Genomic DNA, 16,707 nt, shown 5'->3' with positions numbered 1-16,707 from the left:
AGAACAGAGGATGGAAGGGAGGGAGGGACCATGTCCCGGCACTTGACCTGGTCCCATCCTCCTCTGCCGGAGACCCTCAGATCTGCCCCAGTCCTACCCAGGAACCCCTGAAGCAAGTGATGTAGAGCTGGCCACGCCCATCTAGTAGGCCACGCCCATCCTAGCCACACCCACTCAGTAGGCCACACCCATCCTAGCCACACCCACCCGGCCCCACGAGGGCAACCACAATGCTGATGTGGCCCTCAATGAAATTGAGTTTGACACCCCTGGATTACTACAACATCATAGACACACCTTTACAACGTGGTTATAAGAAAGTTTCCACACTATTAATGATAATATAAGAAGAAATACCAGTCAAATGGGGTCCATCAGATTAATATATTTTTTCATATAAGATACGGTTTCTAAGACAGGATTTGTTCTGCAAATATATCAGAATATCTCATATTCCTTATGTGTAAAATTGGGAACATCAATTCTAGTTTCACAGAAGTGTTGCTCTGAAACCTATGAAAAATGAAGTCCTCAAGTTGAATGCTACATAGTGACATCTTAGTGTTTGCATATCAACTATGGTGAATTTGTTAATGTACTAAAAAGGAAAAAAACTTTGCAGTGCAAAGGCACAAAGTCTTAAGAAAACATTCAATAGTGGCTTTACAAACACGTGGCAACCATCCAATTAAACAAATATATACATTCTACATTTATGTCTTTAACAGAGGTATTCACATTTTTAGGCACATAAGATGACAATGGTTGTGTATGACTTTCCTTCTATTTTTAACTAAATTTGTACTCCTTAAAATATGCAAAATTAAGTACACGTTTACCAGTTGAATTACAGGTAGTCCTCACTTAATGACGGTTACTGAGACTGCAGTTTCTGTCTCTGAGCAAAGTGATCATAAAGTGTAATGTCACGTGACCATATTAGTTAGCAATCCTGGAAGTCCCCCCTGCAAATTGTTACACAAGAGGGCTTCCTTGCAAGGGTTAAGTGAGGGCTTCCTTGCAACTTTCTGCCGGTTTCCAACAAACTCACTGGGGAAGCTGGCAGGAAGTTGCAAGTCCTGGGCAACTTGCAAGCAGACTGATAGGTTGTTAAGTGGCCTTTGTGGTATGAGTGCAGCCAGGTGGGAATGGCTGCTACTGGATGTGAGAGGGCAAACAGGTGGCTCCATGGCATGCTGGGTAAGCAGATCCTATGGAGTGCGGGTGGGTGAGTGTTATGTGTGGGCTGCACTACAGAGCATGAGATTTCCAGAATCTCATATTAGGTTGCTTGAGATGAAAGGCAGTGGTAGCAACTTATTGGAGTGACTTGCTATCTTCCCTACTTGCTTCCCCACGGACTTTCTTTGTGAGAAGCTGGCACAGAATGTCACAAGTGGCAATCACATGACTATAGGATTTTGTATTCCTCCTAAGTGCAAACTGGTGACCAAGTGTCCAGATCATGATCACCTGACCACGGGAGGGCTGGAATTTTGAGAACCAATTGTAAGTATCAATACCAATAGGGATGTGCAGTTATTCAGATTAAAAGTGAAAAAAACAGCCTGCTGCACCTGTTATCAGCTTCTTTAAAAAAGCCACACCTCTTCTTGAGTTTGCATGGTATCAACATGTTTGAATTAAGAAGCTACCAACAGGATACAATGATATAATATAACTTTCACTGCCTCTTTATGCCTCAGCATAATTGCATATAGGTAGTTCTTGATTTAGGACCATAACTGAGCTCAGAATTATGGTCATAAGTAGTTGTGATCATTAAGTGGGTCACCATGAGGCCACGGCCAATTTTATGACTTTTTGTGGCAGTCATTCAATGGGCTTTTTTTTGCCGGAAAGTGAAAGAAAGCACCAGAAACCAGCAAAAAATATAGAAAATTATGGTCATTTGATGTGACATTACAAATGGACTTAAAGATGAACTAGTTGCCAAGCCCCCAAAATGTGATTACATGACCACATGGAAGGTCAAAACTTTAAATAGTTGCTGACCAGTTGTTAAGTGAGGACTATTTGTATTCTTCCGAGATGCCCACGTTTCTTTCAAAACATCACCATATCAGACCTGAATAAACATGCATGAATTCTCACCATGATACCTTTGGCCTTTCTTCATTGGCCTTTCTCTCATCACAGCGTAAATATGGTCCAGGTGGCACCCCTTTCCTTTGCTGTGTTCCAATAATATTGCCTTATTAACATCCCCAGCCCCAAAATAAGAAAGTTCTCATGCTGTTCAATGACAGTGGGTAAAATCTGTAGTTTGGCTAGCCATTATCATGGGGACTGGCAGAGAGTGAGAACAGAGGCAACATAGGCAGGATTGGGATCAGCACTGAGAAAAGCAGATTCCATGACAACATGTAAGCCAAGAAGGGAAGAATACTCAGCAGTATGGAATGGCCCTCTTGCCTGCTATGTAAACATACACTTTCAACAGTTTAATACCAACAATTATACACAGGTTGTCCATGCTTAGTGACTGCCCCATTTAAAAACACTTACTAACCAGACCTCTCATTTATGACCTTTGAGGCATCTCTCTGCTCTTATATTCACTTGCTTATTTACCCCATATCAAGATGTCTTCAGAGAAAGAGAAAGAACCCCAATTTAGCTGAAGGAAATAGCAAAGGAAAACTGAAGTCACGGTCATTTGATTTTCACTTAGTGACCAATTCGCTTAACAACTAAGTTCCCAGAACTAATTGCAATAACTAAATTAGTATTACTTTTATCTTCTTCCATTTCTCCACATAGTTTATGCATATCTTCTGCTGTCTTAGTCTTTAACCATCTACTGCAGACGTGTCGAAATGCCGGCCTGCAGGTTGGATGCATCACGACGAAACCACGCGCACCCCATTGCCAGCAATGGGGAAAAATCACGATACGTCGTATATGTCATGTGACATTGCGAGTTTGACATGCCTGATCTACTGAGTCACATGTCTTTTATGTTTTAACTATTTTTTTTAGGGTTTTGGAGGAATGTTGTTGTTGTTAGCTGCGAAGTTGTGTCCGACCCATTGCTACCCTATGGACAACGTTCCTCCAGGCCTTCCTGTCCTCTACCATCTTCTGGAGTCCATTTAAGCTCACGTCTACTGCTCCAGTGACTCCATCCAGCCACCTCATTCTCTGTCGTCCCCTTCTTCTATTGCCCTCAATCTTTCCCAGCATTAGGCTCTTCTCCAGTGAGTCCTTCCTTCTCATTAGGTGGCCAAAATATTTGAGTTTTAGCTTCAGGATCTGGCCTTCTAAAGAGCAGTCAGGGTTGATCTCCTCTAGGACTGACCGGTTTGATCGCCTTGCAGTCCAAGGGACTCGCAGGAGTCTTCTCCAGCACCAGAGTTCAAAGGCCTCAATTCTTTGGCGCTCAGCCTTTCTTATGGTCCAACTTTCACAGTCATACATTGCAACTGGGAAGACCATAGCCTTGACTATACGCACTTTTGTTGACAGGGTGATTTGGAGGAATAGCCCCTCTTTTTCAGAAGTTTCAGGGAATGTTATTCAGTGTGTCAGCCTTTCCTTTATATATACAGGTAGTCCTCGACTTACAACAGTTCCTTTAGTGACTGTTCAAAGTTACAACAGCACTGAAAAATGTGGCGTATGATACCTTTTTTCATACTTATGATCGTTTCAGCATCCCCATGGTCATGAGATCAAAATTTGGACGCTTGGCAATTGTCTCTTATTTTTATGATGTCCTGGGATGATGTGACCTTCTGAGAAGCAAAATCAATGGGGAAGCCAGATTCAGTTAACAACCATATTACTAACAACTGCAATGATTCACTTAACAAATGTCTCACTTAGCAACAGAAATTTTGGGCTCATTTGTGGTCATAAGTCGAGAACGTGTACTGTCATTAACAAAATGAATAGATCTTTTTGATGATTTGTTTTCAGTTTAACTATATTTTTGGCCATACAGGGACTAGATAAATGTAAGAATTTCTTCTTGATTACAACTTCTTATAAATCAATTGTCCAATCTCCTTCAGGCTTATATATTATCTTAGTGGCATTATTCCCTTTTATTTTTTTGATAGAAGAAATGCAGTATCAGGAAACAGAAAAAAAAAGTAGTGTATTGTTTTGGTGGATCCTGCAGCTCTGAACATTGAGAAAGGCCCCAACTAAATGTCTAAGAACTGAAATCATTGTTTAAGGGCTTTATGGAGAATTTCAAACCTTTAAAGCAACAACAGTCATAAATCTAAGATGTAATTCAAAGTGTTAGTTCTAACTTCAGTGCTCTAAATGGCTTAGAGCTCATGGTTTAAGAAGCATCGTTCTTTCTCTTGTTAGGAACTTATCTGGCTTCTATAAGCGGCCAGGCCATGTAAAAGAAGATCCCGGGTTTCAGAAACATTGTTGTTTAGGGTAAACTACACTGCTCTCCAGATATAGAACAAGCCTAAGCAACTGCACTTGATCCCCACTGTCTTGCATTTTAGGAAAACAGATAATAGTCACCAGGCCTTTTTAATTCATTGACTTCAAGTATCATTTTCAAGTGGATTTCAAGTGGATTTTTTTTATGTTAGCTGTCTTGAATTCCCCCAGAATGGTAATAAATAAATATAAATATATAAATAATAAACAGACAGTATACAATGAACAAATATTAGGATAATATTTTGCCTAGCCAAATAAGATATATTGGGTACAAGTGTGTAAAATACATGCAGGGAGGGCTAATTGTGGATGACAGATTATAGGTTACTGTAGTCACATACGGAAGTAAAAGAATCATTGTGTCCCTAGTCAGGAATTTATTTTTGGCAACAGTGATACACTAGCTCTAATTTTTGCCTTAAAGATTCAGCTAATACTGTTAAACATACAAGCATTCTTTTCTGTGGCAATACTAACTAATACTCTTCATTATTCTGTGTATCAAATGTGAATTTATAAAAGCTGATTTAGTCCAAGTTAGGTTTATTGGCTGCAGTTTGTCTTACATTTATGCCTTTTGGCATCAAATTATTCCCCTCTCTTCCAACCATCGCAGATCTCACCATTCTGTAGCACAAAAACTATCCCTGTTTCAGTCTTCTTATTTCCTATTCTTGCACTCTTGCATGTTTAAAAGAAAAGCTGTTCTGCAAATAATATGTTGGAAAGACCTCTGATCTTGGCCATTGCAACTCATCTTATATTAAGAAAAGCTCTGATAGTGCAAGGCAGGCAGAATAATGACCAATTAGACATACATTATATAACATAGTTCCTTTTCCTGGCAAGAAATTAAAAAAACCCAGTAGTATAAAGGAATGGAGCTTGCTGGTCGCATGCTAATATATTTGTCTCTTGGCCAAGATAACCTAGAGAACATTGTGTCTATACTTTTCATTGTGCAGAAGAGAGAAAAATTGAGATGTGCAGCTGGTGGAGTTACTGTATAGCTGTGATGGGGGGGAGGCTGTAGTTCTCTAGTTTTCTTCAGCTTTCCTTTCATTTTCCTATTACAGATTTATCAGAAGTATTATTTATTACTTCTAATATGTTAACATTGGGTCCAAAGGGATGAGAAAATATAAAATTTGCTCAGAAATACAATTGGGGTGTACTGATTTTCCCCCCCAAGCAAACTGTTTTGTTTGCAGGCACTTTGATATTTTGGATTCCCCTTGACCTCAATTTCTGGGTTGGGGCTTGAAATTCAAAACAGCTATAATAGGATTAAAAAATCCAAAAAGACTTATTTATGTGGTTGTCCTCTGCTGCCATCAAAGGCCAGTCAAACAGTCTAATTTCAGCCTCTATATCTTTAAATTATCAATTGGTAATTGAGCTTGGAATATAATAGATTTCACAATGTGAATTAAGACTCTGTAGCTTCCTTCATTAAGTCTTAATGAGAAAGCACAACTGAATGTTTTCTTAAGACACAAGTGTTCTTTATAACACATCAACAAATTCACTTAGTTGATATGCAAACCTTAAGACAGGGGTCTTCAAACTTGGCCCTTTTATGACTTTTGGACTTCAACTCCCAGAATTCCTCAGCCAGGCATGCTGGCTGAGGAATTCTGGGAGTTGAAGTCCACAAATCATAAAAAGGCCAAGTTTGAAGACCCCTGCCTTAAGATGTCACTGTATGGAGATCAGTTCCAGTTTGATTTGATTTGAAATGGATGTGATTTGATCAGGTTTTTATATCTATCTGTTTGTTTCACCTGGAAAAAAGAATGATGAAGAGTCAAAAGAGCATGTATAACTCCATTCAGATTGCCCATGGCTTCCTTTATATATTGATATTTTTTTTTAGAAATACAGATTTGGATGTATTTTAACATTAAATGCCGAACAATAGATATAGAATGAAAGTTTGAGAAGATCCTTTCCCCTCTTTTCCTTAATTGCTACAATTGATTAAAGTTAAAGATCACTGCTTGTCTTCATTTAGTAAAATGAGTAAGAGAATGAAAACATAAATAATTCACTGATCTAATAAAGTAATTACAGGAGTGTTGTATTAATGTATTTGTGAGCCACTTGAGACAATAATACTCTTGACATCCAATAACGTACCTAATGTATAATTATATTCTATTGGTTTATAATTGATTAATTGAAAGGAGAATATAGACAGATATTGGATAAAACATGAAACTCAGTCAACTGAACACTCAAATTGACTGGCACTAATGGTTGACACGGGTTGCTGCCAGCATCCTAGGTATCAACCAGGTATCTCCTTAAAATGTAAGATGTTCCGAGTAGCGCAGTTTTTGGTAGCTTTGCTGGAGTTATTGCAGGAAGCTGCAATTTCTTAATGTGTTTTGCAAAGTTTTTGGACATAGTTCCCAGTGCCCCAATGACAATGGGTATCACTGTTACATGTTTCATCCATAATAACACAATTTTGATGGCCAGGTCACAGTATTTTGTAATTTTTTCCAGTTCTTTTTCTTCGACTCTGACAGCTCCTGGTACAGCAATATCCATCAACTGTACTCTTCGGTTTTCTACAACTGTGATATCTGGTGTGTTGTGTTCCAAATGGTGATCTGTCTGTATTCGGAAGTCCCACAAGATCTTCACCCTCTCATTCTCAACAACTTTTTCCACCCTATGTTCCCACGACTTTTCAGACACAGGCAAGTTGTATTTTTTACACAATGCCCAGTGGATTAGTTTAGCAACTCGGTCATGTCTAGCTTTGTAATCAGTTTGCGCAATTTTGCTGCACTCACATATTAAATGTGAAACAGTTTCAACTTTGTTGTTGCAAAGTCGGCAATTTGCATTGTCAGTAGATTTTTGTATCTTTGCTTTCATGGCATTAATTTGTAGTGCTTGTTCTTGAGCTGCCAGTATTAAGCCTTCCGTTTCTTTCTTGATGGTTCCTATCTGAAGCCATGCGCACGTAAAGTTGTTATCACATTTTCCTTCAATTTTTTTCAAATGTTGTCCATGCATCCAGCCGTTTTTCCTTATATTCTGCCTTTGTTTCTGTTATTTTGATAATGCTCTGTTTTCACAGTCTGCAGCAATTTTTCTGTACTTTGATTCACATAGGCATTCAAACTTCGTTTTTCTTCTTCTACAGTTTGGTGGATTTGCAGTAGCCCTCTGCCCCCTATTCTTCTTGGCAGGTACAATCTGTTGATGTCACTTCGTCGATGTAGAGCATGGTGCATGTTCAAAAGTTTACACGTTTTCCGGTCTAGGTGTTCCAATTCGGCCAATGTCCAGTTGATAATTCCAGCTGGGTGGCGTATCACTGTGACTGCCCATGTATTAATGGCTTTAATTATATTTCTACCATTCAGCTTTGATTTTAGTATTTTGCGGACTCTTCTGATGTATTCCTTTTGTGTTGACTCTTTGACTTATCTGCTTCCAATATGCCTAGGTATTTGTAACCGTCATCCTTTGCTAGTGCTTTCTTCTTCTTCTTCTTCTTCTTCTTCTTCTTCTTCTTCTTCTTCTTCTTCTTCTTCTTCTTCTTCTTCTTCTTATTATTATTATTATTATTATTATTATTATTATTATTATTATTATTATTATTATTATTATTCCCAGGAGCTATAAGGCATTTTGGTACTGGTATATTTACCTTACCTAAATGTATATACCTAAATGTATTTGTACTAGTATCATAGAACAGCTGTTTTTGCCAGAAAGGAAAAAAAGATTTGAATTAAAAACTGCTGCTTATTTATATTTCTTAATCTTTCTCCATGGTCTATAGCAGAGATCCCCAACCTTTTGGCAACAGGGACTGGTTCCGTGGAGAGAGGTTTTTCCGCGGACCAGAGGGTGCGTGGTTTGTGTGCTGCCTGCATCCTGCGGATAGGGCTTGGCTTGTTTGTGCGGACCAGTTGCTGGCGTGCCATGGCCTGGTACTGGTCCACTGACCGGGGGTTGGGGACCCCTGGTCTATAGTACAAACATGTTGGATTTTTTTTAGCCTCCATAAGCAAGAAGTGATAAAAGGCTGCAAACTGGAAAGTATCTACCAGAGATTAGTGGGCCAATGTTGGGAAACTCAGAGTAGCACAGACTTTCACAAAGCTTTGATACATATCAATTAAAAAGGGTTCAGCACTGCCCTGCCAATCTAGTTGATCTGAAGTAAGAAGGCTACTCTAAGAGAGGCAGTCCCAAAAGTTAAGAAATCCAATGCAAAGTACCAGATTGTAAAGAATGAAGATGGGCTGGAGCCAGGAAGAGTTAGGGAGCTGAGAATCCTTGAAGCAATTAAGACTTTGAGAAAATAAAAGAACAGAGCTACAAATTATGATTATGATCCAAGTGAAAAACTAAAGTATAACAATTTGTACAGTATAGCTTAACAGCATATTTATTAACTATGACAAAGTGGACAGAAAAATGTTGCATATACGACTGAAAGATGCCAAAGCAGAGCATGTTATCTGTTGCAAGGAATTAAGGTCAAAAGAATTTCAAAGTATTATTTATAAGAGTTTGCTTCTACCCATTTTGTTATACAGAAGAAAGAGTGGGTTTATCTGGAGCATATAGTGGGAACGAGGCCCGTGAGAAGTAAAGCAAGAAAACATAGGATCAAGAATGAATGGTTAATGAACAAGCATGGATTGTATGGGCTGAATATAATAGCGATTAGTGAAGAAGTATGTTGAGATGGTTTGCTCATACAGTATAGAGAAAATGAATGAGGGTTGAATTAAAGAAGAAATACATGGAGGAAGTCTGGATGGGTCATGAGGAAGGGAAGTTCCAAGTCCATAAGATGGAATTAGGATGAGTGCTTTAAAAATAAATTTAAGGAACAAATGTCTGAAGCATGTATGGCTATAAGGATGGTTTGCAAGAATAGAAAGGAAGTATGGCATTGGTGTGAACTAGACTCATTTAGTTTTCTTTTACTTTTTACTTTTTTTGTTTACTGCTATTTATCTTTTTCAATGTTTTACATAAAAGCAATAGGCATATTTCCTGTTTACCTTAAGAGGGAGTAGTATGATAATTTGTATCGTATATGTATTTTAAAATATTGTTGGACTATCTTTAGGTCCTCTCAAAGCTGCTTACTTAATTAAAAACAATAATAATATATCAGTTGCAATACTACATTGCTTCAGTAATAGACAATCAGCCTCCAAAAATGATATAACAGCAAATAAAAACCATCAATCTAAAATACGATTTAAAAATACAGAAAATAAAAACAAAGGGAAAGGATCTTCAGCTTTTTAATTGGCTGCAAAAATAAGGCCTGATAGATCATTATGGAGGAGTTAGGCTGCTGAAAATGCCCTCTCCATTCCTTAATCATGATCAATTTAACCATCATTGGTGCCAAATAAATGAGAAAGAGCACTTTCACTGACCTATAAGTATACATAACTTATGTACAGAAAGAATTTCAGAATCTCAGAACTAAATATGTCAACCACTGCATCATCTGGGACTTTCAGAGGTTCTGGAGTTATGGCTGCCATCTATTAGTATCAGATTTGGGGACAGTATTCTTGTTCTTATCATTATTATCATCAAAGTTAAAAACTAAGTGTAGAACAGAAATAAAGGAACATAAGTCATGTAATTAATTATGTAAACTTACAAACTAGGAATGTTACAAACCAGGCAGGATTGGAAATATTAGAAATAGTTTGTCATACTTCCAAACCAATTTGAACTATAATTTGAATATGTTTTTTCCTAAATTGTTAGTTATTGTACCCATTTTTGTCATCAGCAAATTTGTTGTAATCCACCCAAAAATTTTGCTTCAGGAAGACTTTAAAAACTGAAGAATAAATAAATATATTTGATCGTTTGTTCCTTTTTTTATAATTCATTAATAAACAATAAGGAATCTAGGGTTAAGCCACCTGTAACCTCTTTTCAATTTAATGCCCTAGTGATAAGCATGCTTTGAATTTTTGTTTTCTAGACAGTTTTGTAGCCGTTTAACTGTCATGCCATCCAGTGAACATTAATGAGCCTGCAAATGAGTCTGTCATGGTATATTTTGCTGAAGTCAAGATATAATATCTTTACAACATTCCCACAGTCAATTAAGAAAATCACCAGGCTAAATTCTGGTAAATACTGCCATGGTTTCAAAGTAATTAGTTTTTTATCTTTATCTTATCATATCAAAATTATGTATTTTATCTTTATGATGTTCTCTAGAATTTTCCAGTCAGCATTTTTTTTTACTAACTCTTGATATCACTCTTCTGGCTCTTAAGTTTTAAATTAATCCAAAATAAATAGGTATGCTGACAGTATTTCTGTAAGTTTTGAGATTCAGTTGTGGCTCTTCATACTTGCCTGATTGAATGTGTATTTTTTGTTGGAGAAGCCTGAACCAAAATAAAGGTTGAACAGCTCTGCCTTTCCTCAATTACCTGTAAATTTTCTTTTCTTTTCTTTTTTAACATAAAAGAAGACATTTGCACTCTTTTCAACCCAATAGAATGCTGGATAGGAATTTATGCAGAGGGGTCAGAATCCTGCGTTTCTGGCACCACCTGTAAAATTCCAGGTTATCTCTCCACATTCTACTTTGTAACCCAGTCCTGTTTCCCATTTTCTATATGCCTCCTGCTTTTAGGTATTTTTAAAAGCCTTTTGTATAGCATTGGCTTCTTCTGTTATCCTTTTCTTTCTCATTGCCATTTGGCAGCTGTGCTTTTACAATAGTATATTTTTCTTGCAACTGTATTTTTACTATCTCCTTCTTTGTGAAAGACTACACATTTTCAGCTCCCGTTCCCATTAGTTTCTCCTGCCATGAGACCCTATTGTTTTGAGTTTATTATACCCACTTTTTTTTAAAGTCCATATTTGATTATGCTTGGATCCAAACAGCCAGATTTTTTTCCCCCTGAAAATTAGATAAGAGGCATTTTGCATGAATGTGGAATACATTTTGTCTGCCTCAATGAGGCAACTTTTTGCATACTTTATGAATTTCATAAAATAGTCTAATGTTCAAAAAGTAGGAAGAAAACGAGCAAGCAGGTGTCTTGTTTAAAAATCACACAGCAATGCACACAATTCTCTTTCCAATCATTCTCTCTCCGAACAGGTTTTCAAATTAAAAAATCTTATTCACAGGTAATCTAGTAATTAGGCAGGCTAGCTGAACTTATTTTATTTGGAATATTCTGTCTGTGATAAGTTGCTTGCTGCTGTTTTGTCTTTTTTAGTAAAATCTTTTTTATATCTACATATTTGATTCCCTTGGCTCAAAAAGGGAATTCAACCCTTCTTAATATGTGAGGTTGCCTGATTGCCCAGCTACCACTTCTCTTTCATGATAAGCACCAGTTCGGTCCTGCTGGTGTTAGAATCAAGTGCATCTTTCTTTATCCTTCATGAATCTGGGCTGAAGGGACAAGTTCTCAGTGAAAAGCGAATAATTGGCCATCCAGATTAATTTGGAGGTTCCGCCCGAATGTAACAGTCTACAGTTAGTCCTCGATTTACGACCTCAATTGAGGCCAAAATTTATCTTGCTAAGTGAGACATTTGTTAAGGGAATTTTGCCTCATTTTACAACCTTTCTTGCCACAGTTATTAAGTGAATTGCTGCAGTTGTTAAGTTTGTAACAAGGTCGTTCTGTGAATCTGGCATCCCCATTGACTTTGTTTCTTAGAAGATTACAAAAGGTGATCACATGACCCCAGGACGCTGAAACCATCATAAACACGAATCAGTTGCCAAGAATATGAATTCTGATTATTTATTTATTTATTTATTTATTATGATTAGTGATCATGGGGATGCTGCAATGATCGTAAGTGTGAAAAATGGTCATAAGTCGCTTTTTTTAGTGCCACTGTAACCTCAAACAGTCACTAAATGAACAATTGTAAGTGGAGGACTACCTGTACTGTGATTATATTTCACTTGAATATCCTTGGAAGAAGCAGTTTGCATGTATTATATTATTAAATATGTACCAAAATGATTGCAATTTTCCACAACTGCTCAGAAATATTTTTATAGTAGCTTTTATTTTGTCCACACTATTTTTCACTGTTTTCCTCTTTGGTTTCCTTCTCTTTTTTCTCATAAAACCTTGGTGGAGCAGTGGGCTAATGCCTCCTTAAGTAACACCAGCTGCCTGCAATTAGTGCAGGTTCGAGTCCCACCAGGCTCAAAGGTTGACTCAGCCTTCCATCCTTCCGAGGTAGGTAAAATGAGGACCCAGATTGTTGGGGGCAATTAAGCTGACTTTGTAATAATGCCGCTTGGGGTGTGTGTGTGAAAGCCCTAATAAGCAGGCATATACATAGAATGAAGACTACTACTGCTAAGCTTGTAAGCCGCCCTGAGTCTTCGGAGAAGGGCGGGATATAAATGGAATTAAAAAATAAAATAAAATAAAATAAAATAACTGGATTGATACCACTGCTTAGTTATAACCATGCTCACCAGATTTAGCACTCTCTTTGCCTGCAAATAATGCCCCTTTTTTATATTTTACCCCACTATTAAAGATTTAGATCAGCTGATAAATAACAGAAAACAATGTTCTTAGTACAGGATCCATAAAATACATTTACCAATGAATCAAGTCACAAGGATTGTCTTAATCTTTGCTATGAAATATTTCTGTTACATGCTCATTTGCTATTTTTATCATGTGACACTAACCATCAGGAAACCCAATTTTCCAAATGACCGACTTCACTGGTAATTCATAAAGATATTTCTGAATCCTCAGTGATTCAGGCATTTTAACTGCCAACTATAATATCTGGTTTCTTATGTTCTGTATTAAATATTATAGCATATAACTCATTTTGGATTTATAGTGGGAAATCAATATTGTAAAGTAGTCTCATAACTGCATAGTGGAATTTCTTTGCGGCTATTTTCATCAGCCAAACTGTAATTTCTATGGATTTCCTAATAAATAGCCCAGCCATATTCATGATGGGAATTTGTTCAACAGCAGCTTATTCTGTCTCCTAATTATATCAAGCTTTTCTAAAAAAAAAAAAAGTTGTACAGTTCTATGTAACACAAAATATATTCTGTTCGGAAATAAACTTTACAAACATATGTTTCCTACTGGTAAGTTTACAAGTTTAGAAATCTGTACAAGTACTTAGGAATTAATTTTAATGCATGTTTGTGGTCCAGAATATTAATATTCTAGCCATCTATTCATGTTCTTTTGGGACCTTGCTAACAAACAACTTCCATCAGTGCTTGATTCTTCTATCTATCCTGGCAGCATCCTTAGAGCAGAAACATTTTCCAAACTAAAGAGGCTGCACTTGCTGTAGAAATCCATGCCGGAAAGTAGCCTTAAAAGCCTGAAGCTAAGAAAGCACTTTTGAATCTGAATGTCCAATTTTCTATGACAGACTACTATAAAACTTACCCTGCAGTGCATTTAAAAAAACACCAAGGATTTCCTAGTAGTTGTAAAAGTTTTGTTTTTTTTTAATCTCTCCTTCATTTGAAGTCTTAAGCTGTCCCTCAACATTATTCTTACATTTCCAATCATCCAAAATGACATTGCTTTCATAAAGACTTTCATAAAGATGAAAGTATGTACAGAAAGAAATTTTTAACTCTGCACCTTTCACCATTGGCCATGCTCGTTAGGTTATTAGACGCCGTAAATTAGCAGACTATGGGAAGTAACTAAAGTATATTTCCAAAATAGATTGGATACATTCCACATTGGCTCTGCACCTGTGCTTGAATGGATCTGCATTCAAACCTATAATTAGTCATGTATTTTATTTTATTTTTTTTAAAAAACATAACTAGAACTAGCATTCTTACATCAAACATTTTTAGGAAGTACAACAGTGAAAGTGTAGTTATTTTTTCTGGATGTCTACAGTAAGTATATCTATCTATCTCTGTATGTATGTATGTATGTACGTACACATGCACAGACATACATACACAAGCATGCTAATTACAAGAGACAATCCCTTCATAAATCAAAATTTATGGATGGGGTAGCACTATTCCAGATAGATTCGGTGTGCGGCTTGGAGGTCCTTCTAGCCTCCTGCTTGAAGAGTAGGTGGCACCTGTGGCTAGGGGAATCCTTCCACACCTTTGGGTAATGTGCCAGTTGCGCTCACTCACAGACTGGGAGACCTGCTCACCATCACCCATGCCCTTCTAACTTCCTACTTAAATTACTGCAATGCATTCTACATGGGGTCCCCCTTGAATAGCATTCAGAAACTTCAACCGATGAAAAATGTAGCTGCACAGGTAATAAATGGTGCCAGTTACACAGCACATGTAACATCATTACTTTGTGAGCCGCACTGGCTGCCGGTATGTTTCTGGATGCAATTCAAGTTGTTGGTTATCACCTTTAAAGCCCTACATGGCTCAGGACTGAGACACTTGAGGTACTAACTTTTCTCAAGAGTTTCTACCCACCCAATCTGGGGTTCGAAATGTGTTAAGGGCCCCGTTACTTTACTACTAGTTGATTAATCATCATAGCTGCTGTTGCTTTTTGTGGATGCTTTTATTGTTTTAATGCTTTTTAAAATTGTTTTAATTGTTTTATAATTTTAGAATTGTAAGCCACCCAGAGTCACTTGTTTGAGTTAGGTGGCTATAGCAATTGAATGAGCGAATGAAAGAGGGAATGAATGAATAAGTAAATAAGTAAGTAAATAAAATTATTTTTTAGGTGACAGCTATTTTTAGATTCATATTTTTCATGCGGTGCTTCAAGAATCAAATAAATTATTTATCTGATGCTTTTATGCAGTGCTTGCATACTGGATTCATTCTTGCATTCTGTTATGCATGAAGTCTTTTCTAGTGCATGTCTCCTTTCAGTGAGAATATGAAATATTTCAGAGTTTCAGGAAAATACAAGGCTTTAGTGTTCTTAAAGTAAGTTCTCAGAATCACCCAATTTATCTTTTTTTGTAATCATTTTGTAGACAGTAGGGCTCACACTGAAATTGACAAAAGTTTTCTACTGATTTAAATAGGAGGATGACAGAGACCCAAATCCATATTTTAAGAATACTTTAATTACAAAACTATACAGACTAATTTGGTATGGGTAGAACTGGAAAAGGCAACTAAAATATATCATCTATACCCAGTGATAGGAAAAAAATTAACAGCATATGTTTATATAAAAAAAATTATATTTCTGACTTCCTCATTTGAAACAATTCTCCTGTGTGTAGGAAAACATTTCCCAAGCATGGGTGATTCCTGTAATTTTCTGAGAGGAAAATACTAAGAATACTAACATCAAATGTTTCACTGTATTTAAAGCACTAATATATATTTTTAAAAAACCCTTTCAAATGACCAGATGCTGTGGTAAAGTGTTTTAGTGAAGGGAAGTCAATAATTATATTTTAATTATTAAGTAATATGCTTGTGTGTACAAATAATGTTTAAGATTAATTCCTAACAGAAGCAATTTAAAAGCATTCTGTGAACAAAATTTGTTGAAAATACAGATTTGCAAAACTAGTAATTTGAGAAGGCAGATAAAAAGAACAGCATGATCAGGAAAGGATACTTTGAAGATTCTGTAACAACAATAGGACCAGAATTAAGTGTTTCCAATGGACAGAAATACAGTAATTGATATAATCCTGAAGAAGTTAACAGTGCAATACCATATATGTTTACTCAGAATTAAGTCCCACTTTGTCAACTGAATGTTACATTTAGTAAGAATGCTGCAGTTTGAAAGCACAAAACGTCACTTGGATATTCCTGATATAAAACTCAAGATATGAAAAGATAATTTGGGGTAAGACACCCCTTCTCATTCTTGCCTGCTCCAACAATAAGATTATAAATCATAGAATATTGTGATACTACTTTCATAAGATAGATCAGTTAGCACTCAGCTAGATATAATGCTGAGTTAAATACTATATTTTATTCTTTTGTTATGTCAAGCATAGCTCAACATGATTACAACTGTCTATCCTTCAATTTTTAAAAATATTAACATTATAACCAAATCCTATGAATCAGAGGAAGGAACAAATCTGGAATCCTTACCGTACATCTACCAGTCTCAATAAAATGCTATATTTCTGCTATCTTCCTTTTTTCCCATTATAAAACAAAATTACACTCCCTAGCAAAATAGTTGTTTTGTCAAACTGTTCAAATTTCACTATTGATATAGGGATCCTTTAAATAGTTCAACGCAATGGGGGAGAAACAAAAACATCAACAGA

The 16,707-nt window shown here is 36.6% G+C and overlaps 1 protein-coding gene across 1 annotated transcript in view; it reads right to left on the bottom strand.

The window, feature by feature from the left end:
- SOBP (sine oculis binding protein homolog) overlaps nt 1–16,707 on the bottom strand; it is a gene marked incomplete at its 3' end in the record, with an annotated part of 160,460 nt that overhangs the window by 32,680 nt on the left and 111,073 nt on the right. The window lies entirely within an intron of this gene.

Source organism: Vipera ursinii (genome assembly GCF_947247035.1).
Source record: "Vipera ursinii genome assembly, chromosome: 1".
Classification (NCBI taxonomy): Eukaryota; Metazoa; Chordata; class Lepidosauria; order Squamata; family Viperidae; genus Vipera; species Vipera ursinii.
The sequence above is the reverse complement of the archived record's forward strand: the minus strand, read 5'-3'. Positions and strand labels throughout refer to the sequence as shown.